General features: G+C 42.0%; 1 protein-coding gene across 4 annotated transcripts in view; it reads left to right on the top strand.

The window, feature by feature from the left end:
- Nucleotides 1–22,879, top strand: part of NUP93 (nucleoporin 93) — a 79,381-nt gene that overhangs the window by 23,966 nt on the left and 32,536 nt on the right. The window contains exon 1 of one of the 4 annotated variants that reach the window (XM_017740980.1): nucleotides 10,810–10,955. The exons of 1 other annotated variant lie outside the window; for it this stretch is intronic. The gene's annotated coding sequence lies outside the window, so the exon portion shown is untranslated. Of the gene's footprint in view, nucleotides 1–10,809; nucleotides 10,956–11,974; nucleotides 12,060–13,680; nucleotides 13,960–22,879 lie in introns of those variants that run through there. 2 more of the 4 variants (XM_017740981.1, XM_017740979.1) reach the window with 2 other exon arrangements.

Here is a 22,879-nt window from a genome sequence, read left to right as displayed (position 1 = left end):
AGGGTGTCCAAAACTTGTGCTCTGCAGAGGTTGCCTTTGGCTTCATTTGATGAAACTGATAGGATGGATATGTTGAGGGATTGTGCAGGACTGATGTTGTGCAGGCAATTAAAATCTATGAATTGGATTAAAACCCAAACATTAGTATGCTTTGATGGATTTTTTTTTTTGTTGTTTTCTTTTGACTGAGATGCTTTTTGGAGATAAAGTAGGAACCAGCTCCTAATTTGCAGTTGCTTGGGGCTTTGCTGTTTGAGGTTTCTTTATTTTGCTGCTCTTACCTATTGACCTGCTTGATTAATTTTGTGTCTGAACTTCTGTCCTTTTTTATTCCTGACTCTTCTGCCCTGTCAGAACACAGTTGAAAAACAAAAATCTGTACAGTTCAGAGGACCAATCAGGTCTAGACTTTAAGATAAATGCTTAATGGCTGTGAAATAGTATGTGCTTCATTTCTTGCTTCAAGACTTTTATTTTTTTATTAGGAGCTGAGCTTGACAAAGAAGGATGAGGCCAGCGGCAGTTATAAAGGGTGCATTGTATTTTTACTGCAATACTGAAGTATTGATTGTTGACTTATTGATAGGCTTAATGCACAACCATTTCCTTAGTTAGCGTTTGAACATCCATTAAAATGTGGCTTGGTGCCAGAATATTGAAATTCTACATTTATAATATAATTTGTCTATCCAAAAGTACTAATGTGGTTTGGATTTTAAAAAAAAGATAAATAGGCAAGTTTCGAGTTTCCTTGTTTTGTATTTGTTAACCTTCACATCCTGAATTGAACCTTTGAAGCAGGAGACACTGAAATACTAAATACTTCACTGTGGCTAGAAGTACTGGAAATTAAGGGAGACCAGAAAGGTTTCTGCTCTTCCAGAGGTGAGGGGAAACACTTGACAAAAGGTGAGGAGCCAAGAGTTTGCCCTGTGGCTACTGTCCTGAGTGTTATTTAATCTCTCTTGCTTAGACTTGTAGCCAGGACTTGATGCAGTCCCTTACCTGTCATTTCAGCTTCCCATTAAATAATAAAGTTTTGTAAGGTAGAGTTGTTGCCTGTTAAGAGTCCACCATTTTAAAAGAAATTATTATGATACTTTTGGAAGAAAAAAAAATAAAAAAAGTTTTTCTCTTACTGGGAAGTAGTGGAAATTGCTCCATCTCTGAGGAAATACCAGTGTGCATGGTAAAATTACCAAGATGAAGCTTGTGCTGGTATTTGTGTTAAAACTGACTTTTTTTCTGCCATGGAATATCTTGGGCTTAGTGTTTGTTTCCCCAGTGATGTGACCTCCATTCCCCTGTTTCAATAGTCTGCCAGATCTGATAGTTCTGTGCAGAGGTGGCCATCACCATTGTTCACCATCTTCCCAAAACGTACAAAGATGATGGAAAAAACTTTCAGAAAAAACTTTTTTTTACTTTTTTTTTCCCCCCTATGCAGTTCATATCTGTTCAATTACTGTGGCTGGTTTGTGAAATTTTATGATGATTTTTCAAAATGTTGAGTTTGGGTGACAGATGATGAAGCAGTTTGGAAATTAGTCTCTTCTCTTTCATACCAAGTGGGAAAGAGAGAACATTATAAGCTACTTCAGATTTTCAGCTCATCTTTGTGTGGAGTACAATACAATGTCTAAGCATTTGTACTCGCTTTCCATGGACTCTTACATGGCATGGTCCCAGCCTACCTGCCTTATTCAGAGTTTAGCTTTAAAAGGTAGAAAAGAAAGGACATTACCATATAGCAATTTAATTAACACTATGGCAACAACTATTTATAGACTTTAAATAATTGCAATGCCAATTGAAGTTGCTCCATTCCACCTTTTTAGATCCTAGCAATAGGAAGAGATGATAAACTCCCTCTCTACAGGAGGGTGAATTAATAGGTGCCCCAGATGGCCTGGAAGGGGCAGGATTTGATTGCATTCCTCGAATGCCGAATACCTGTGTCTCCCAAATTAGATAGCAAAGAAAATCTCTTGAAAGATTTGACTTGCAAGGAAGGCCCTTGCTGATAATAGAGGACCCTAGGGAAAACAGATTTTGGGTGGTATTAAACTTCAGCAGCTGGAGGATCTTGTTTGGAACAAATATTAATAAAAGTTTTCTTTAAAAAGGAAATCAAGTCTTCTATATCTTTGCCTCCACCAGGTCCTTACTTCCAATAAATACACACAGGATTTAATGTTATTTGCAGGATCCTAGTTCAGTAATAGTAGATGAATAATATGCTATCATAATTGAGTAGCAAGAAATATTTTTATATAAAAGTATGCATTGATGTGTGTAATAACTGTGCTACTGAACTGCAGGTCCACAAGGACGTGTTTGCATAATAGTAGGTGAAGAGTGGTTCGACATAAACCCCCCTGTAAATACATCTGCACCCTGTGTTACAGTGCCCAATAATAGTGAGAAGGATAATGCTTCACTGGATGTCTGTGTTTTACAGCATGGTGTGGTATTAGAGCTGTCATTCCCTGTGAAGATAGATGAGAGACACCCAAGTTGTGCTTGATGACCAAAGTTAAAGCAGCTGCATTACTGGATGTATCTCCTGAGTGGTAAACATTGTGTGTTTACTGCTTTTCATTACTGAAATGTATATTTTGGAATCCTGTCTGCCCTCTTTGGATGTCCTCTGGAAGGATGTTCTGCAGCAAGGCTTCTCACAATGTACATCTGAGTCTGCAGTGCTGCAAGATCTCTAGGGATAACTGGAGCCTCTTCTGATCTGTGTTGGGGGAAAGGATAAATGACATTTGGTGGTCTGTTTTTCATGAATATATAAGTTGTATGACATTAGTGAATCAGCAAAGTAATTTCACAGGGAAATTCTCTGACAAAATAATACCAGAAACCTGCAGTGTGATCTTAATGCTTGTTTATAGATGCTAAGTGGGTGTTGTTCAGTGCGGTATCTGATAATATGTACCCAGCAACAAACATGTGAGCACACTGTGGCAGAGTATCATAACCAGAAGGAACTTAGCCGTTTTAGGCAAATGGAGCAGTGCATCTGTCTCGCTTCTGCATTGACTGGGGACAGGCACTTGGTGTCTGGGTACCCACCTAAGCCCTGGCTGTTCCTCTGGGGCTGGACAGAAAGTAAATTCTGCATTGCTATCTGCATGGATCTTGAAGTATGGGCTCCTGTGTAGCCGGAGCTCAAGGAGGATTAACAAGACATTTTTGTTTACACCACTACTAATCAGTCTTCAGATGCTTTAGTCTTGGCCACTACTAATCTAGTTCATGTTTGAACTAGTGACCTCTATTTGAAAGTCACTTTGTCCTTTTAATAGTTTTCTGAGTCAGCCTCTGTCCCTTCCTGAGAGTCTCTTTATCTACACACTTGAAAAGGTTGTTCTTTTTTTGTGAAAGACTAATCCCCATTTTGTATGGCTATGCACACTGCATTAAATGAAAGCTCTGTGTATTTCCCTCACTCGCCTGGAATGAGGCCTTGCTTTTCTTCTAATCTAACAGCTGGTAACTCAGTTTCAGTGGGCTTCTGTTACCTTCAATTTTGAAGGTTTGGCTGGACAAATGAGAAGAAGGTGGTGGTGAAAGTCTCATCCCCTGCAGCCCATTGTTTCCCAATCTCTACCAAGTTTATGTTCTTGAGTTTGACCTTTCTCTAGGCATTTGCTTTTACTAGAAGCATCTGCCTAACCCCAGCTAGCTGACCTTAAGACATGTGGCATGGCTAATCCTTCATCATCTTGATTGAGTCTAAAATTTGATCCCTCCCAGTTCTTTTCCTTCTAGCTCTTCCCATTCTCCAGCTCAGTGTTCTCACAATGTCTTTGCAAAGAATTGCTGGGTGATAACTCAGAAGAAATGGTGACATAAGTACTTTTCAATATCAGAAGGATAGAGATATATAGATGGATAATCATTTGGAAAGGTGAAAGGCACGTGAGCATAAAAGAAATAATTACTGACTTCAGTCTTCTAGTTTTGATATCCCGGTGAAACCTCTGTATCTTTAAGCTGTGTGTTTTGTGAGGGATTTAAGGGCAGGATAAGCTGCTCATACCTTTGTTGTCCTTTTTAGTCAAATTCAACAGATGGATGCTTTTATTTCCTCTGCTGGAAGTTGTATCCTCAGTATTATCTAATGTAAGATGACAAGGCAAGGAGATTCAGGCAGAGAAATGAAGTGATAAAACTCCAAATTACTTAATTTTGTCCACAAAGGACAGATTTTTGTTTGTCTTTTAATCATGGCAGTCCTGGATGGAAATGCTGCTGGGAGGAGACCTGGTGCTTTTAATATGTGTAGCTGCTTAATCATTCTACTGATGACTGTGATATAAAACCATTAACCAAGAAGACATGGCTATGCTCTGTGTGAGCCAGGGCTGGAGGAATCTCCCTTCCCAGTTGCTGGGTGTTCCATGATCTACTTGAACACCATGTTTCCACTCCTCCAGGAAACGGAGAAGAGAACAAACAACATTGACAGATGTTAGTCATGTCACTTAATGCAGGACTGGAAGGCACTTGGATATTAATGTAATGAGCACAGTATAAAGACCTGAATAGAGTAGACCTGACTTCTAATTAAGCCCGCTGAGATGCCAATACTGATTTCAGTTGTGCTTTCACTATGAGAAATACAAGGATGGTTTGACAAAGCAGCCATGCACTGCTGTTGTTCACTTTAACCAGTGTGCTTGTGGGTGTTCATTTCTCATGCTGGCCAGCAGTTCTAGTGCCACTTTCTTCAGAGCTGGCAGCTGTAATTAAAGGAAAAGCACAAATTTAGCTTCTAATCTAAGGAAAACCTAAAATGCTGTCTTCATCCTGGATTTTCACTGCTAATTTCAGAACGGCATGGCATCCCATCCCAAGAAAACATCCTTGTGCATTTTGGGATTCAGCAGATCTTTTTAGGTCCATCACTAGTGTTTGTTGCCTCTTAGCATCTTGTGGTTTCATATGGGGAGCTGTCTGGATTCCTCTGGCAGAGAATTGAGCAAGTTGTTCTTCCTGAATGTTGGGACGCTGCTAGAGGCCCATATCTTACGTCCAACTTGCAGGTGGGCCCATGCCTTTCAGAGGGAGGCTGGGGACACCCTTTTCAGCAGCACTCATTGTCATAACGGATGAACGCATCTATCTTCATCTGTCCACTGCCGGTGAGCAAGCTGAGAGCGACAGCTTCTTCTATGTGCCCAGTTAGGCCCTGGGCTGGAAAGAGCTTGCGCTACGTGATGTAACATGGCCAAGGATGGTTCTGAATCTGCAGGCAAGTTTCTGTGACTGCGTGGATTGAATTGCTGTGGTAATTAAAAATATGGACTTGGTTCTGCATATGTGACTCTTTGTTAGTGTTGCAAGTCCATGTATAATTGCTGTAATGCAGGTGGCAAGGCAGAGCTTTCTTCTTTCAGACAACTCACAGCTGATAGTATAACCCTGAAGAAACAAAGGTAGAAGCACAGAATTGTTTCTGCTTTTATACATGTGGATGTGTGTGCATTTCTGTGTAGTGCCTTTTGGGCTTCATATGATGGAGAATTTGGAGAGATTTTGTGAGAAGCAGGAGCAGTGATAATTGCGTTCAGGTTAATCATCATAGAAGGCTCATATGTGCTCCTAGCTGACACTTCGCGGCTTCCACCAGTTAATAATTCATTGCTGGACTGTGTCAAAGCATGCTCTTCAGTCAGGTTCCTCCATGGATTGCCGGCATCAGTAGGAATCAGAAGAGATGAAAGACGGGCTTAGTGTTTGATAGCCCCTAACTTGGTGTAGGCCTCTAGGCAGTGTTGGGTTAACTTCCTCATCCTGTGCTTCCCTGTGTTTGGGAATATGAGGGACATGGGAATTCAGCTTCCTGTGAAGCTGTGCTAGAATTTCAGTAGCCAGACAGAAGAATGCTGAAATAAGGTGTGAATATCAGTGGCCATATGGTTCTGGTTTAATAGGCTGTGGGTCGAGAGGATTTGCTTGCCATGATGCTGAGGTGACAGTTTTATGAAAGAGCTATTTCACTACAAGGTTGAGTTGCTTTCCAGTGCCAAACCTCCCAGGGAGAGTGTGCTTTTACCACCGAGAGTTGAATTTGGTCATGTCGGTGCTTACAGTCATCTGCAAGAGGGATTGACATGCAGGGTTTGTACATAAAAAAGGGATTAGCAATCTGAATTAAAAATTAACACATTCTCCTCATAATTACAGACTTACAGCAGGCTAATGCTGTACAAAAGAGGGCTTTCCAGACAGAGTTTAATGGCCCCAAAGCAGAGCCATCACTTCTCTCCCCCCTCCTTTTAAATTAGCATTGGCATGTTTGAAACACTCCTCAAATTTTGCTGCTAAATTACTGTTTGGCTTTCAGTTGTGGTTTTTGGTGGTTTGGGTTTTTTTAAAGGTGATTATTCTTTTCAATGCTAAAGATGGAAAGTGGTTTGCATATTCATGGCACATTATAATTTTGAAAATAATCTCCTAGTGGATATTTAACAATGGCTTTGGGTAAATGGACACTTGTTGCGCTTTGTTTAAACGATTACATCTCAATTATCACTTGATGGTGAGAGCATGGGTAATACCCTCGGTTCTTTGTCAAACAGGCTCTAATTAAAACTGGTTCCTGCACTTGCCTCTTGGATAAATATGGACGTGAGGTAGTTCAGTGACACTCTGTCAAATTGTCGAATTGAGTGCAAGTTCCCCATTCATCCTGACAAATGATACCACTAATTGGGGTGTGGATGGCAGTAACAGGACTGCCAGTGTTGGTGCTAATCCCCTCTGCTTGTCTGGGCTCCCCCCACCTCTCCCCTGCTTGGGACTGGCGCTCTTCTAATTTTACAGGATTTGTGTTTCGCTTCCCCCTGTATCTGCCTGCTCACATAAAGCACTGGTCCTCAGTCGGTTCTCTCAGGGGTGTTTCCCACCCTCTGCTTTTACATCCTGCCTCTTGTTTGGTACAAATTTAGTTCCAAAGCTGTGTTGTAACTCAGGTCTCCTTTGAGCTCTGTAACAAGCCAGCAATTCCCAGTGTGAGTGCATTGGTGGTTTTTCCCCTGCAGGAGGATGGCTCTCTGTGATGATGATACTGGATGTTACTAGAGCTGGTCACTTCTCAGTTCTCGTTTTTGTTTTGACTCTGAATGTCTCATTTGTCTTAGTCCATGAAAATTAGCCCATCACAACAAAGCCTGAATTCCCTGCTAGACAGGCCAGTAGTGTCATAATACACTCAACTGACTTTTTGCTCTGCTCTGCTTGTGTGTGAGTATAACTGTATTGATGTTAAAATGTTAGCCTTGGTTTTCTTCCTCTTCACCACAACCTGCTTGGATTTGACTCCTGAACTCTCTTGCAGTTCTTTCTGCATCCCTCTGGAGGGGTAGGATGAGTGCGCAGAGCTGAAGGGAGAGGAAGAGACCTCGCCTGTCATTAATGCTGGATAATCACTCTGTTGGCCTTGCAGAGAGGACCAACTAATGCTTTAAGGCTTTCTCTGGAGCCAGTATGACAGTGCAGTATTTGCTGCTGCTGCTGCTACAGTGCTGGATTAAGAAGAGAAGAAATTTGGGAAGGAGCTACCTATCACTGTTACAACTCACTGCCAGCAGTGTCTCTCAATTTTGCTGGCTAATGCTCACTGGCAATGGCAGACATTGAAACTGTAGAACTTCAAAAAGGAGCTAATAAAGGAGCAGATCCAGGGATGCCATTCCAATTCTCCCCCTTATTCCTGTCCAGTGCAAAACTGAAAGAAAAGGAGACGATGATTGCAGACTACCATGTTTTATGGTTTATTAGTGGTTTTTTTGCAAGGTAAGGGTGATTGCACCTTTTGATTTTTGTAGTCATGATGAAGGAATCTCCTTTACTCCAGAGATGAAGCTTTACCTGACAAGGCAGGAGGACACCCAGAGATGGAGTGAGGCAATGATCCTGACCCAGAGGAGGATATTTTTACTCCAACGGCTTCTGCATTCTCTTTGCATTGTCATTCTCTTAGTGATATGATACTTTCTACTCAGAAGGAGGACTTTTACAGTTTTCCTTAGCTGCGGCCCAGCAGCCCTGAGCAGTAGTTTTCCCTCTTCTCCTCCCACAGTCACATCAGAGTGCAGAAGTGATTGATGCGTAAGCTGACTGAACGCTCCACTAAATTGATTGCCAGTGAAACAGATAGCAGTTCCGACATCTTAGCTGGGTTAGCACTCACAGTTGTTTACACCAACAGCCATTTGGGGTAGGTAGTTTCTGTTCATATCCCTCAAAGCTGTTGCTTTAAGAAATCCATAGGTAAGGGGAGACAGTGCTGTACTGAGGTACACCAGGAAGGCTTTCCGTGGCAATGTAGTGTGTGAAACAATGTACAGATATATAATTGTGCGGATTGTAATGCACAGATCTGCAGTTGCAAGTAGCTTCTGCAGTAGCTTTACATGGCCAGAAAAATAACAGAGAATGTCTGTTGATAAAAGCAGCACATTAAAGTTGTGGCTAGCAGCTCCAGATGGATGATTGTGCTCCTGAAGCCCCTGGGAGGCTGCAGTCTGTCCTAAAGAGTCAACTGTCTCTCCAGGTACATTTAGCTGTTTAAAGGTTTGGCTAGAAAGCAAAAGCTCTGTGTATCCCCTGTGCTTCTGTCTCTGCACCACTAGTGGGTTATGCAAACTAGGTGTAAGTAGGGGGAGAAGCCATCCAAAACCAGAGCAGTGTGTGTGAGGTGAGTGGCAAGTTACTGAGGCAAGCATAGCAGCAGGGATAGTGCCAGACATGGATGCTCAGAAATGCAGGAGGAATGCCAGAGTTAAATTATCCTGCAAATGTATTAACCTTCCTCTCCCAAAAGCGACTTTGCCTGCACTGTGGGGTGTAGCTGGTTGTGGTCAATAATTTTCCCTGCAATTCAACTGACTGCAGTTTTCCACTAAGAATGTTGGACTTGGACCTGTCTTCTCCACTCGTGAGATGCCTGGTAGGAGGATTCAGATATTCGGTGTTCATTTGGTCACAAGCAGGGAGGGATTGCTCCTTGCAGTCATTTGAGGAAAATCACGTTTAGGATAAAGTTTGCTAGTTTCAAAGCCAAAAACACACTGTAAGAGATCACTCTGCCACCTGTGAAACTCTGAATTGTGCAAGGTGCAGTGATGCCTTTGAGGTAGGTGAGCCTGAGCCACAGAGCACCTTCTGCAGACGTAACCCTGTTAACGTGAATTGCTCCCACACCAGAGAGTACAATGTTATTCAGAGACTGCTGTTTTTTCCATATAAAATTTCATGTCCAACATACACATTGCAGTGTTGTTTTAATTTAAACAGAGGTGGAAATAATGAATTGGTGGTGTTGGTGATGATCCTGCAGATACATCAGTGTTCATTGCACAGTAAAACACTCTCCTGGTAGCTTTTTGTTGTAAACGTAGACATCCCAAGTCTGGATTTTTTTGCTTCTGTGTGTTTGCATATCCAAGATGTGCATTTGTGAGCAGAATTACTGAACTGTGAAATGAAGTAATGTGGCAGCAGGGCTGTTGTTCTGGAATTTAAAAAGAATGAACTTTGAATTTGGGAGTGTCAAAGTGAATTTGGGAGCTGGGTTGGCACTGTGGGTTAAATGTGCACTTGGGACCTGTGACAGTAACTTCCCAATAGTGTTACACACGCATTCTGTGAAACGCTTCTTCATGGTTGTACATTTGGCATATTAGCAAATGCATTCTTTATTCCTTTGGTGCTTCTAATTTTTTTTCTTTAAGATGGGGGTGGTCTGTTTCTCGATTTTTCTGTGGCTTTCTGCACTGTAATGATGGCACCATCACCTGACTGCTGGAATACACTGGCCTGACTTTAATCATCGGGTGACTGGCTCTTAGCATGGTTTCATCCCTGCCGTTTTACATCTCCTCTTGTAATTGCATGATTGCTTGCAGCATTGTTTTTCTATTGGTGACAGTGAAAGGCGAGTATTTATGTAACTTTATACTTTGCTGTTTGATGTTTAAAGTGTAGGTGAAGAAGTGGTACTTTGCAAATAAAATTCTCTTTATTTGATTGTAAGCAGCATATTTTCACCCCTCACGTGCAGTCATTTGTAAGACAAGGTTATATATACACACTCTTATGTATCATATGGAGGAAGAAGTAGGTTGAGCCTGTATGAATAACAAGGCTGCATTTCTGTAGTGCTGACAGTTTCATTGATGTATATATGCTTACAATTAAATAACCTGTGTAAAGCTACAAAAAAGAGCGATGTTTAATGTAAATAGTAGCTCCGTCTTTTAACTGCTAAATAACCAAACACAGCAAAACAATAGAGAATCAAAGCTCCCCTTTAAAAAGCATCGACACCAATTAATATGCAGTAAAATTATCTGGCTGTACAAGTTGTACCAACAGCTCTGCAGGTCTAAAATGGCAGAAGCTTTTTGTTGCTGTATAAAAATCAAACTACCATTTATTTCAGCCTCATGGTATGTGCAAATTCATGCAGCTCAGTTAAGGGAATAGCTTCACAACTGGTGTTACAATCTGTGACTGGAGTGCTGCATCACAATGCAGCAAATGCATTTTCCACATTAACCAAACATGACAGCTGAAACGATTATTAACCATGCAATATGTCGGAAGTCATCAAAAATTCACATCAGAGTAATTGCAGTGGCTCGGGGAAAAAAAATAGTAGCATCTCTCTCCTCTTGCCTGCCTGCTGCCTCACCCCCTCCTAATTCCTACATGGTACGGTCCGTTAACAATAAAATATCCTTCTGTAACCTATAAACTGTTACTCCCATCAGTTACTGGTTTCAGACTGATGCTTTCCCTAGAATTTGAATAAAGCACCACTGGAAAAAAATATATAGATGCTTTACAGGCAGTGGTGTTCAGCCGTGCAAAGCAGCTGCTTTCTTATTGTCTTGCTGGACTCTTGACTGTCTCAGCCATTTCAGGACTTGCAGGTTTGATTTATATATATTTTTTTAAAGACGAGAAAACTTGAACATTAATAGAGGTAGATATAGCTGTGTAAGCCTAAATACCAGGCAACTGAAGTGTGGCAGTTACAGCCAGCATTAACAGGTTTGTAACTCCTCAGTACTGAGATCTACAGGTAGGAATGTCTATCTTTTAAAATGTATAAAATGAGGGCAAAAAGCTTGCTTTGATAAGAGAGTTTTCCTTCAGATATCTTGTATGGCGTTTTTTCTTTGTACTGTTGCTGCGGGTTGTTTTAATTTGTAGGTGAGTAATTAAAGAGAACAGGTGGGTAGTTTTAGAGAAAAGCTCCTTTGCTCACAGAAAAGAAACGGGAAGGTCTGTGCCTTTACCTTCCAACATTCTTCGCTAGAACAGCTGTTGGGTGGGGCAGTCCAGCGTCTGCTTTGGGTTTCATTTGTGTTGCCTTTTTAAAGACCCTCTTGGCATTGCTGACTTTGCTTTTCATTTAAGCAGAATACAGTAGCATAACTTTCAGAATGCCTTTATTCCTGTTTTCTCTTCCCTAGACTATGAAAAGTCTGTGGAAGTATTTTAAACAAAAAATAAAGATGCTACTTGATTATGATTTTTTTTTCCTCTCCTGGTTTTCATTGTGATGCAAAGATATTGGTCCACTCTGTTTCCCCTGTTCTTATAGATGCACTTATGATTTATTTAGAAGACATGTTAAACTTTCTTTAATTTTCTTTTGAAGTAAGGATTTCAAATGTGGGACAAAAATAAGAGAAAAAATATTTCTCTTTCAAAGCAAATGAAGCTACTTGGAGATTTGCTTTTTTTGTTAATTTCTTAAATGAAGTGGTAAAGCATATTTGCTTAGTCAACTGGAGTTCGCAGCCTAGATCCCACCTCTCTTTCAACTGAATAGGATACATTATGAAAAGGGTTAATCCAGTAAAGTCATAGTAAAGGGAAGCAGTCAGGGAATTAACATTTATATAAATGTGGTGGCCGTGACTAGCTGGGTGGGTGGCAGCTGATTTAATACTCTCAGATCTGGGGACTTAGAGGCTGCATGAAACTGGGAGCTCTGCCTGGCTTTGGTATGGGGACAAAAGTACAGGGTGAGTTGCTTTTTCTCATTTTCTTTCAGTTCTGTTTTTGTATATGAAAGAAAGCAGTTTAATAAAACATACTGTGCTGGGATGGCACCTGGACTCTTGCAGTAGAGAGTGACTTGGGGCTCCCTCCCCAAATATTAAGGTGCCTGTGTGCCATGTTCTGCGCTCTTCCTTTTGTCAACTGAGAAATGCTCAGAGGGAAGACATGGAACAGTGGCATAGCATGACCAAAAAGTTGCCTGTCTCCAACCAGATTACCTGAGCAAAGGGGAGGTCTTGCCACAAAAGCAGCTCAGCAAAAGATCAAGTAAAGGACAATGAAATGTATGGTTTGCCTGTGTAAAAATATGGAGGAAACCATCCCATCCCCACTGACCCCATAGGGGAGACGGCTCAGTTATCGTTGCAGTTGGTACAGTGTGGCAAATTATTTTCCTTTGTTTGAAGTGGGTGGGAGACAGAGTTCAACTAAGCTCCATAAATTAATGTATGAAAAAATGACTGAGCCACTGTAATGAATAATTAGCTGTAGGTCTCTTATAGCAGGGTTTTCTGTGATATCTGTTGGCAGCATCTGGACTTGACATTTAATTTACATTAAAGTCCGAAAGCTTGTGTGCCTTGTTAATGCAAAGCGCAAATAAAGGCATGCACTGCTAGACAGTTCCTTAGCCAGGGTGGAGTACAGCCGGAGGAGAAAAATGGAAACCTATTGTCTCTGGTGTATCCTCAGCACATTGGCCTCATGCCCCAAGTCTGGAAAGTTTAAACCTTAGGTTTATTACACAGTAGGAGAAATAAGCTGAAAAAGGATAAAGTGTTTATTGTAACGTATTTATTGCAGCAGAGAATGCTGATGTATGCTTTTCTCTCTGAGCCCTATAATGTCTAACATTTTAAAATATAAATTGTATAATTATAACAGGCATATTCCAGACTTGTGTTTCTTAGTTTAATGATCTGCAATTAATAATTCATATGTAATTTGAATAATTAACTTTGGGAAATGTATCAGTAATGTAGTAAAGAAAAACCATTTCTAAAGACCATAGCATGTTTAAATTGAGGATTTGAAGATATCATGACATGTATGAACTCCAAATTGCTTTATTTCACTGTCAGTAAAATATTTATATTTATTCCAGGGGATAAGGTGTCATGTTGAAAATAGCTATTATGTGAACAAAGTAGCTATGATTTATTTACAAATATTGCGGAAGAATGGGGTAGCTAACTTGGGCTTATTTTTTTAACTCAGGAGGATGATTTTGCCAAATCATCTCATGTTATTTAAGAGTGCTGAACTTCAAATTTGCACATTTTCTTGACGTTCCAGTGTGTATTAAAAAAAAAAAAAGAGCTTACATTCTTCACACTACAGTGAATGTAATCTTGTCTCTTTCTTTGTCGTGTTAGCCACTATCAGCGAAATAAAGTAAATTTAACTTGGGAAAGGTTTTCTTTCCCTGTGTGGGTTTTTCTGAGACTTCAAATTGCAGTAGAAATGCTAGAGGAACCCCCTTTGTGGAGGTACAGCACTGGGGAAAGCCACCTATGCTGGTTTAGGATTTGCATCCTGGTGTAACTTGGTTGTCGCATTTTCAGTGCTGACAGGATTTTGATGTCTGAACCAGGCGTTGTCCCTTCGAGGCAATGAGCGTTTGCTGCCTGCATCGCTTTCTGTCTGAAATGCAGATGGAGGCTGGAAGATGCTGCTTGGCTATTCTTTTCATGAAGCAGAAAGATAACTCGTGCTCCTAAGGAACGTTCAGGAAGACAGTACGGAGGCTTTCAGCTGTGGGATGGGGGCACAGCAGCCGAAATCTCTCCTCTTGAGTCAGCCGGAGAACAGGGAGAGTGTCAGACTCAGTGCTGCCAGGCTCACTACTTGAATCCAGAGGAGGTAAAGAGAACCCGGTCTTTTCATTACTGTTATTTTACCTACAGTTTCAGACTAACTTGAAGGCATTTAACCGTTCCTACACATTTGAAATTGTGAAAGAAGAGATGTGGAAATATCAATCATGTTTTGGTTTTCAAAAAATCCTGAGACCGTCCCTGTTTCTCACAAACAGCAAGGTTGCATGTTCCCAGTCAGACAAGCAGAAGGATAAAGCACTTAAAAAGGGGTGGGGGAGACTGAAGGACTTCACTAAAATTTTTAGAAGTGAATTAGAGGAGGCTGGGTGTTAATGAGTAGCAGGTTTTGTTTAATAATTTGCCCCTCTTTCTGGTGATCCATCAGAAATGTCATTTTGGGATAGCTAATACTTCATTGATTGATTGGGCTGGCAGTTTGGCTTTTGAATGTGATCCTGAGAAATGAATTTTCTGCTGCCAGGTTAAGTGGGTTTTTGTGGTTGCCTATATGTTAATGCTAATGTACAATTAGTCCAGCAGCAGACACTGCAAGCTTGTCTCTGTGCCTCCTTTATGCCTTTTGCGTCTCTTTTCAAACTGCTCCCTTACTAACCAGTGTTTTCTGTGGGGTTCAGAGAGATATCTCCTGTAACAGGGCTGGACGCTCCTCTTTCCTCAGTTGTATCAATTTTTCATGTGGTGCCCACAGATTTCCAGTGGCTGGTTTCTCAGCTTGCACCATCTCGGGAGACTCCTTGCCAGCTCTCGGGTACAGGGAATTGAGGTGTGGTCTGCAATGGCAACTGTGCTTCGTCCCTGCCCCTGCCATGCAGGGACGTGACACAGGTAGAAATTCAACATACAGGTTTCATTTGTCACTGTGTTATTTGAGCGTGGTTTCCTCTTAGAGCAGGGAGAATGCACAGCTACTTCTCAAGGAAATGTGGAGTAACCACGATGCTAAAATGGCAGCGAAAGAAATAAGAAAATGGCGTCATCAGTGAGATTGGTTTCGATGGCTTGATTTGAGGGCGTCCTGCCTGATGAGAGGATGTTTCCAGCAAGAGGTATTACATTACAGCCTTAGCTATGACTGTACAATGAAGGTATTAAATCATTTAAATCTGTAGGTTTTTTCACAGTATTCCCTTAAAAAGCATGATACCGGAGAGGCGGGTATAGCAGCTTATTCTAGTGGATGATTGGAAATTATTTTTGTTTGCATGCTATAAATATTTTTACTATGGGGTTGCATTGTAGATCTCAAGCCCACTGGAATTCTCATAATTTTTTATAATAAATTCCAAAAAAGAGGCAAAGCTTTGAGTTTTGTTTTGATTGTGGATCTCTTGATGCGTTTGTGATTTTTGTAGGGTTGTATTTTTTAATCACAGTGCCAATGCGAGGACTCGTATAATGCAGGAGAGAGGCTCCAGCTACTCATCATAGTGCTGAGCAAAGCCCTACACTAAGGTCATCCTTCTGCATTTAAAAATGCTGAGAAAAACACGTAGCCATGTATTGGGAAACTTGATGAATGAGCTCAAGTTTCAGACTGTGTGGTCTGTTCGCTCTGTGCTGATGCTGTTGCTGAAGGTGGAATGCTGGTGCCACAGGAGATGGGCTTCCCGTGGGTCCTGCTGCTGGTCCTGCTGGCCTGGTTGTGTGGAGAGCTTCCCTCACTCAAGAAGTTGTATTCCAAGTGAGATAGCATTGTGTTTAATTGCGTTTGTGACATTTTGGTTTCTTTGTCTTGATTAAGACAAACAGAAACACCATCTGAGCATGTTTTCAGGTGTAATGTACCAGTGTTAGCCAGCTGAATAAGCTCCTTCTTGAGTAACGTCTCTACTGCCAGAGTTGGCTGGCAAGAGTCTCTTTACCTTCTTTCTAGTTTTCCATTTTTATGTTTTTTCATTTAGTAGAACACAGAGATGTTTATATTCCTGAGACAAATCTATATATTACATTCTGTTATATTCAGGAATATAAAGATGGTAATAGCCTCCTCATTCTAGATACATTTTTTTCATTATTACTCCTCCTATTCTTTGCACAACATCTCAGCAGGTAAGGGCTATTCTAGACTTTGTTATTGCACAGATCTCCTTGGTGCTTTGTACCTTGATAGGACCTGGGATTCTTGTTGAACCACTCCCAGTTATATCATAGGGAGAAGGAAAAATATGAGTATATGCCTGGGGAGAAAGACAGGATCACTCGAGAAAGTAGCACTGTTGTTTACACTTCTTTTGTGTTACGTTAACAATTGCTGTCAAAAATTATCTGTGCAGTGGAGGCTGGTAATTGTACGTGAAAGAGAACCTCATTCTAATCAACTTTGCTGCAAAACTCTGGATTAAAAAATGTATTATCTTAGTTCTATGCCATTAAAATCTTTGTGACTTTGAAAAACACCTACTAAACCGCCTTTTAACAGCATTCCCATGCACTGTGCAGCCCAACATTACACAGCAACGGATTTTTGGAGTCTGAGAATGAGAAACTAACTTATGTAATTGAAGTTATTTTGGTTTCACTCTGATGGAGGGAAAGACAGAAGAAATAGTATGGATAATTACTAATATTTTAATGATTAGGTACACTGTGTAAGTAGTATATAAATTGTGTTGCGATGGTTGATATATTGTGTGGTTATTTTTAAAGTGTCCTACTTAACTCATTTTAATTGCACTTGGATTTGTTAAATCTTGTCAATGTCTTTGACATATTTTGTAAAATCTGAAATACACAGGAACACTGCAATGAATTTTCATGTACTTTTAGGAGTTAAGCCACTTAAAAGTACAGTTTTAAATGAAACACTGAAATCTCATAGTGCATGAACTCAGTGAGCATCCTGTGTTGAATTAGAAGAAACTAAAATTGAGCAGAGTCATGTTTCTTGCCAGCAGTGATGATCTCCATTTATACATGGAACAAGCAGTGCCACATAGCAGAGAGTTCGATTTTGGCGCTGCTGAGTGCCTGGCAGAATATTCCTACAGGAAATCTGAGCAGTGGTATTTTTCTAGACATTTCCAGTTTGATAAAGCTGTGCTCCTTATATGTTTCATGGTAAATTTTGCTTCTATTCACTACAGATATCTTGTGCTCTCCTTGCTGGCCACATGCTGCAGATGTGTTTCAGAGGGCTGCAGTTGGGTGTGGGATGTGGTGGTGCCTCTCAGTGCTGGGCATGGTTTGATATTAACTGATGGTCTGATATAAGCCTTTCGTGCTTAGTGGATGGTGTCCTGGCTGAAGTGAGCACTAGGAGGTGTTTGTATTTCTTTGCTTCAAGCCTGTATGTCTGAGGAACACATTTTCAGTCTTCACTTGCCAGATTCAAACAGGCCCAGCAAGAGTCAAAGAGCATGCACCATCTGCCCCTGCTTATGTTAGAGCTGATCTGTGATTTCCCAATGAATGCTTCTTTCGGCAGTTTGAGTTTCTCCTGTCACGGCTAGGAAGAATAATGATATTTATCCAACACAGCAAAATCCAATGTTCCTGGATACCGTCTTAAGATTACTGTGAAAACCGCATGAGTTTCACAGATCAAACAGTCTAAACCAGTAAAAAAATACAAAAAAAGTACTAGATCTTTGCATTGCGGGCACTAACCTGAGGCAGAGAGCTCTTTGTAAATATTTGCTTAAGGCTCACTCTGTAACACAGATTAAAGACTGTTTTCGAACCTGGGCACTGCATCAATGCCGGCCGATGGTGGGGTAGGGGAGCCCTGTTCCTGCCCCAGGGCTTGTCTCTGGCAAAAGGTGCTGCTGTGCATCTTCCATGGTGCACACAGCCCCAGGGAGAGCCCTGTGGGCAAGTGGAGGTGTGCCTCTGGTTCTACACTGCGTGTGGGCTCCAGCCTGGTGTGCACTGACTCCTGCTGCTGCTGGGGTGAGGCCCAGGTTGCTGCTTCTCCATCATGAAAGGAGACAGTATTGCGGCTCTGCAAATTTTGATTTTGCTGGAGCAGTAAGCCACTTAAAAAACCCTGAAGTAATCTTTAAATTGTTGCTAGTCACGCAAGGAAGCAGAGATGAAGCCAGGCTTTGCATATTTTAATGACTTACTGCCACTCAAATGCTATCGGCTTGCAGGGTGGGGAAGAAGTCTCCTAGCTTGACTCTCAAACCAGCTGAGCATGAGTATCGGCTACACAAGTAGAGCACAGTTACAGTACACAGAGGGATGTGATTTGACACCTCTGTGAAGGCAGGTAGCAGAGCAGGAGGTCTTCCCCAAGCCCAGGGTTTGGTTGCATTAGCACAGTTTTTTGTTCTAGCTATTGCTACGTGCTTTTCCCTTTTCAGCTTCAACATGGCTGTTGCTTTGAAAGTCTCTGATGCAACAACCAACTCTTAGGTCTTATCAAACTGTAAAGCCTTCTGGTTTTTCCCTGATTTTCCTGTTCAGTCAACAGGGAATTAAAAATGTTGCAGGATTTCCCACTCTAAACATGATGGTAAGGAAATTGAGAAATGTATGTTGTAGTTTGACAAGTGCAGCTGTCTTAGGCTAGGGGAATTTTGTATTGCTAAATCCTTAAATTGAACAACATATACAGCTATGGGATGAGACTCATCAAACCATCCTTTCCAGTAGACCTTTGTGTCTGTGTACAATGATGCATTCCTTGCCTCTCATGCAGCTTTGAAGTGATACTGACTGGTGAATCACCCTTCCTGGGGTTCTCTCCCTCTCTAAGGATTTTTGCACTCAGGCCCTCAGTCTGTTTCTGGCCCCATAGCAGTTTTGCCATCTGAAGCTCTCCAAGGAGGAAGCTAATTTCACAAATGCTCTTGGCTCGTTGTGCTTGGTAGCTGATCTTTGGGCTTCTGCCTTGTTGCTTTGAAGGGCACAATATTGCACAGGCCAAGGTATGTAGTGAAGCTACTTTTTTGCACTGCTTTAGCCCAAAAAACCTGATCCTTTCTGAAAAACAAATCATGGGAGACTTACGGAAGCTTCCAAGACATGTTGGTGTCACGCATACAAAGGAAGAATGAATAGACTGAAATACTGCTCATGCTACACTGGTGTGTCCCCATCCTCAGGAATACAGTAGTTGGGCACCCCATGGCTCTTCACCCTTTGGCCTATCTATTTAAAGGCAGCCAGCAAGCACCTGTGTCAGCACAAACAATAGCTTAGATTTAAAAAGTGCCAGGTAGTTTTGCTTCATTTTCTCTTTTCAGAGAGAATATGGCCAGGAGGGTTGTGCCAGGGTACAAAACCTCAGGAGTGTGCTCAGATGTGTCCATGTTTTCATTAGGATTGTATTTAGCAAATTGTTTCTTAGAATTGCCAGTAGAAATAATAAATTCAGGTGCTTCACCTGGCGTTGCCAAAGAGTAATTTTTGTTAACTGTCCCTGCTGGATTCACTGGATCTACTGGAAATCCAGCACTTGGAAATATTTTAATCAAAGAGCAATTGACTTGAAATGGTCCCAGATTGTTCATTTTCTTCTTTCTTTCTGTGCCAGTGAAAAAGTACCCATCGCTGTCAACATCCAAGGCCTCAATATACTATTTGGCAACATTCGCCTTCTCGTGACAGCTTGAATACTAAGATCAAGTATTAAAAGTGTAGCCTGGCTGATGAAAGTAATTAAGAGACTTCTCTCAGCCAGGAGAGTTTACTAACCTCATTTACTGCAGTAAATGGAAGAGACTTTCAGTCTCCTGTCAAAAAGGGACCATCAGTGCGTGCATGTGTGCCCTTTTGTACCAATAATGAACTGCTGGAACACTCTCTTGCTGGAATTCAGGCTGGAGCCAGGCAGGTGCTGATTGCTGTCAAATCAGCCTGTGTCAGTGATTGTCTGAGATGAGAGGTAGTAGTAGAGCAAGCACAGGCTGCCAGGGGTCCTGTCCTGCCCTTCCGCTGTGGGGCCACTTCTACAAACCATAGTTGAGTGAGGCTGGATTTCAGCAAAAAGAGGAGACTATGAGAAGATCAGGCTGAAATTCAAGGTGTAAGAGATCCAAGAGGATCTGGAATGTGCTTGGGAAAGATGCTGAGAGTCAGTAGACATGTAAGTGTAAGCGGGACTGAGAAACGGGAACCTGAAGGTGCGAGAGTGGGTGTATTTCTATGCCTGTGTCCCTGTTTTGCAAACACCATCGCATCGGATATTGTACAAATGGTGTGTGGGAAACATTCAGCAGTGAGTGTTGCAGAGAACTGGTGATGGAGAAGAGTTATGCTGCTTCCCTTCCAAACTAGATGCAGGAAGGATGTGTGGGAGTCAGACAGTAACAGAGAGGAAAATCAAAAGCCACTCACTAAAGCAGGGCAGAGTGATGTGACATTAAGGCTCTGTGAGCTTTTTGCATAAACCTGCCTCAGGGAAGTAAGATTTTCATTTTCAAGCAAAATCCAGGCAACGCTGGGATCCTTCCACTGGCAGAGCTTGTGCACGGAGAGCTGCAAGGTGAGGTTTTCACCTCTGAGATTATAGCAATCCTTGTGTTGGCTGTTCCTATCTTTGCCATCTGCCTCTGCAAAATAGCGTTTTGTCTCCTAACAATAATCTCTGTTCTCCTCCTGCTTTTGTCTTTGGATGCTGAATATGAAGCAATGTCTCGTTACTCGTTGTACACCCAGCAGCATCTCCCCTGAGAGGGCGGCTCCTGCTTTGTCGGTCGTGCACTCCCCGTGCATGCTGAGCGCTGCACCTCCGTATCCTTGTTACAGTCTGCCAGCGTTCATGGCAGTCAAACCTTGCCTCTGGGACTGCGGAAAGCTTTTAGGGCAGATGTAACTGGTGAGCACAACCAGCACTGTTCACAGCCCAGCCTTCTTAAGAGATATGCGAACCCTTAAAGTTGTGACCTGGGATTTCTGAGGACAAAAATTCTCTAATGTAAAGTGCATCTCTTCCATCTTTCTGCCCATTCTTGTTCCGGGGCTCTACTTTTTCATGCAGTAGAAGTGCATTTGTGTGCATTTATGTGTGTCCATGAAATCGTGTCTGGTGATCAAAATGTAGTCCACCACTAGGTGGCAATGCGATAAATCCAGGGAACCCAGCAGCCAGCCGGACACACCTCACTTTCTTAACTAGTGGAATTCTGGCCACCAAAGCCTGGAGTGACACCCTCAGGAGCTCTTATTTGGCCTAACTAAGCAGAAGCAGTTCGCACAAGCAGTAACAGGAGCTCCAGCATTGGTTACTGAAACTCCCTCTTCTGAGGTTTAATAATTAGCCTGTAATTAACTGAAGCAGCAATTGTCATGTTAGAGTCATAATGTTTAGCACAAGACATAGGGCAACCTTTTTAAAATGTACCTCTCCTCAGTGAGGCATTACAGATATTATTTGGCACGTGTGGGGATTTTCTTTTGCTAAAGGAGTAGTTTTTGATATTGAAAAAGGCAGTTATCATCCTCTAATTGGCATTCAGTGTAATGTGATCCCTTAAACGGACCTAGTAGAACTCTCTGGGAGCTGGGTGGTTTCATTAAGATACTCAGCCTGGATTTACTGACGTCAAGGGATGTTCAAGCACATCTTAAATTACTGTGTTGATTACTATCATTGCTGCGTACATTTCTAGGCAGGTACCTGCTCAGCTCTAGGCCACACATTCCTGCAAGGAAAGAGGGGAAGACCAAGGACAGGAAAGGTAGGACTTGTATCTCTTGGGGTTTTCAGGAGTCCGGTGCTTACAGAGCGAGCAGGGAGCCAGGCATCCAGGACATCTGCAAGCTCACACCCTTCATCACATCCAAATAGCTGTAGGTCTGCATCTTTGAGACAGTGGGCTGGTTTTGCCTGTAAAATTAGCAGTGTTGTTAGAATACAGCTAACACACTGTTCTCTGCAGCATCAGATCTCTACCATCAGAAGCGGATCTGTCTCTTCCACTCATGTATTGGTGTGTGCTTTGAAGGTCTGGAAGTACTGCTTGTTTTAATTCCAGATAATTTTTCTCCATTTTAGGTTGGAGGTGGTGAAATGAAAAAAAAAAAGAACCCAGAAAGCTTGTTGCCTTCCCAAAGTCCTTCTACCCATGCAGGCAGGGACAAGACTTGCAAGGCACATCTCCATCTCTCTCCTGCACAGAGCCAAGGCTGAGTCTTGGCCCAGTTAGGTGACTGCGGCAACCCTTGTCTCAGTGACAGCTGCTGTAATAGCTGGTCCCCAGACGTGTGCAAGGATATGGATTTAGCTTCCTTTTTTTTTCAGGTTGTAACTGTGATTTCTCTGTGGGCATTGTCTAAAAATAAAGCAGGACCTGTCTGCTGGTGAAATGAGGAATAGGCTGGGTAGCAGTGACCGCTCTCTTCCATGCGTAATTCAAGGGCTGTTTCTGGGGAACTGCACCGCACGTCTCTCGGAGGATGGCGGCTAGTTCTCTCTCTGCTGTACAGAAAGGGGTCATGTTCTTGTTTCCAGCTGAAGGAGGTCATAGCCTGTCCCATGTACCTCAAATGCTTGTTCTATATATTTCAGAAAGAGAGGGTGCAATGCCCTTTATTTCACATGCTGGTGCTGAGGAGCAGGAGGGCAGGTAGCACACGTATGCAGCAGTTTCCTGGCAGATTGCTTCAGGCTGAGGAGATTTCAAATGCTCCTCACCTCCCAGAGCTGAGTATCACTCTGTGATACTTATGGTTGTATGTATTACTGCTGCAGGGCTGTTTCTGAGACATATACCATAAATATATTTTTCCAACAGCCCAAATCTCCCTGTGTCACCACAGGAATTCTTTGCAGGAAGATGGGGAGACTGAAAGGCACAAACCCCTCCTGATTCCTGACAAATTCAGTTGGACACTGCTGCAATTGTGTTTTGTCTTTATAAAAGCATAAAGCACAGTCCATTAAGTTCCCACTCTGTGGGTTTGTTAGCAGCTTTTGGTTTTAAAGCTGTGAAGTGAGTGTACAGACTTTTAAGATATTAACACTTAATGGAGTTGATCATTTATAGTTGATTACT

Source organism: Corvus brachyrhynchos, unplaced genomic scaffold (genome assembly GCF_000691975.1).
Source record: "Corvus brachyrhynchos isolate BGI_N302 unplaced genomic scaffold, ASM69197v1 scaffold26, whole genome shotgun sequence".
NCBI classification, from domain to species: Eukaryota; Metazoa; Chordata; class Aves; order Passeriformes; family Corvidae; genus Corvus; species Corvus brachyrhynchos.
The sequence above is the reverse complement of the archived record's forward strand: the minus strand, read 5'-3'. Positions and strand labels throughout refer to the sequence as shown.